Genomic DNA, 1,757 nt, shown 5'->3' with positions numbered 1-1,757 from the left:
CTTTTTCTTCTCTTTTCAGACTGGCTCCTTCCCACACTCACCTAAGAGTAGACTCCACCTGCTCCCTCCCATTTCTCATCTCTCGTCTGGCCTTCCACCCACCCATCCTCCCCGGAGACACATCCTGATTCTTACATTTGCTAAGTCCAGGGGACTCTTTCCAGTCCATAATTTGCTTGACCTCTATACAGTCAACTTGATGACCACACCTCTTCTTTTTTTTTTAAATTTATTATTAATATTTATGCCTACAGCACCTGGTCTTCCTAGGTGGTCTCTCATCCAAGTACTAACCAGGCCCGACCCTGCTTAGCGTCCAAGGTCAGACATTGGGCTTGTTCGGGGTGGCATGGCCATAGACCATGGACTGTGGCTCCATTGGGGCGTGAACTCAGGACCTTCTGCATGTAAAGCAGACGTGCTAACCGCTACACTACGGAACCACATCCACAGCTCTCCTTGAAATGTGCCATGACTTTCCTGACCCCACTCTAGCTTTGTCATCCTCTAATACTTGGGATACCTCTCACAGGCTTCTCTTTGTCTGACCACCTTTTGAATACGATACTCCCCTGGGGGCTGCCCAAGTGTAGAGCTCATCCTCTACACTAGCTTCATACAATCCATGCGATGGTCTCCCATCCTCATCTCCTCCCCAAAACCTCCCCTGCGCTCCAATCCCATATGTCCCTATTGCATTGTTTAATTTTGATATATCTAATTTAATTAATTTAGATAGGGACTTTCGATTTAATATGTCTCAAACTGAACTCATATTTTTCTCCTAGAATCTGCGAATGTAAAGTTAGTTTCTTTTTTAGAATCTCTTATTGTCTTCCTTTGACCTTCAGGATAAAGGTCAAGCTCTTTAGTGTGGCCTACAGGGTACTTCGTGGAATTATGGTTAGTGCTTGTCTATCTCCCCTATAGACCACTCTTCCTTCCTACCCATACTTGAAGCAATTCCCGCAACGTTTTCCTTCAGAAAGACAAGGCTCCTAATAATCCTACAAGTACATCATGCTGTTATACAGCTTTGCACCTGTGTGTCCTCTGCCTGGAATTTCCCCTAATTTCTCTTTTCTGTTTCCAAAACCTTACTGAGAAGCCCATGCTCTGCGGTTGCTCCACCTGTTACCCAAAGACGAGTCTTTGTTCTGGTTCTTGCACATACTTGGGCTATTTTATGTATCTCATGGGGTTCTACTTTTTTAAAAATTACGTATCCGTCTTTCCTACTGAGACTATGGGCTCTTTATGGGTCTCATTCTGTGTCTTATTAGTTTTTATGTTTCCTGAGCTTTTGATTGTCTGGCTTCTGGTAGATGCTCAGTAAGTGCTTTTGGACTGAACTGATCTTTTTCTTTGTGGACTGAGAATCAAAAGAACTGTGAGTGTTCTTCATGAATGATGACTAAATCTAAAATGTTTCCAGTTACTGTTGAAGGAAAAATAAGTAGGGTTTTTGCTCCTCCATTCTTTCCCATCCTGGTTCTCCTCAACTCCTCGACAATTCACTGATGCTCCTCGAAGGTGCCAAAAACATGAACAGACTCTTTGCAGGAGTGAGCAATGCTCAGCGAGGGTGCACATTTGTTAAAGATTCACTCCCAAATGAACATGTTTGGTAAACAATACTATGTTTACTTAGTATGGGACAATGGCCCAAAGAAGAAGGTTTTCACTCATTCCAACCAGCGTCAAGAACAGTAATGTCAATGGAGAAGTAACAGGTGTTCCCAACTCTGAACGTTTCT

At 43.4% G+C, this 1,757-nt stretch overlaps 1 pseudogene; it reads right to left on the bottom strand.

The window, feature by feature from the left end:
• Positions 1–245: 245 nt before the first annotated feature.
• On the bottom strand, positions 246–361 carry LOC111745564 (annotated as a pseudogene).
• Positions 362–1,757: the final 1,396 nt, after the last annotated feature.

Source organism: Pteropus vampyrus, unplaced genomic scaffold, assembly GCF_000151845.1.
Source record: "Pteropus vampyrus isolate Shadow unplaced genomic scaffold, Pvam_2.0 Scaffold6, whole genome shotgun sequence".
NCBI lineage: Eukaryota > Metazoa > Chordata > Mammalia > Chiroptera > Pteropodidae > Pteropus > Pteropus vampyrus.
Note: the sequence above shows the minus strand (reverse complement) of the source record. Positions and strands in the feature narration are given on the sequence as shown.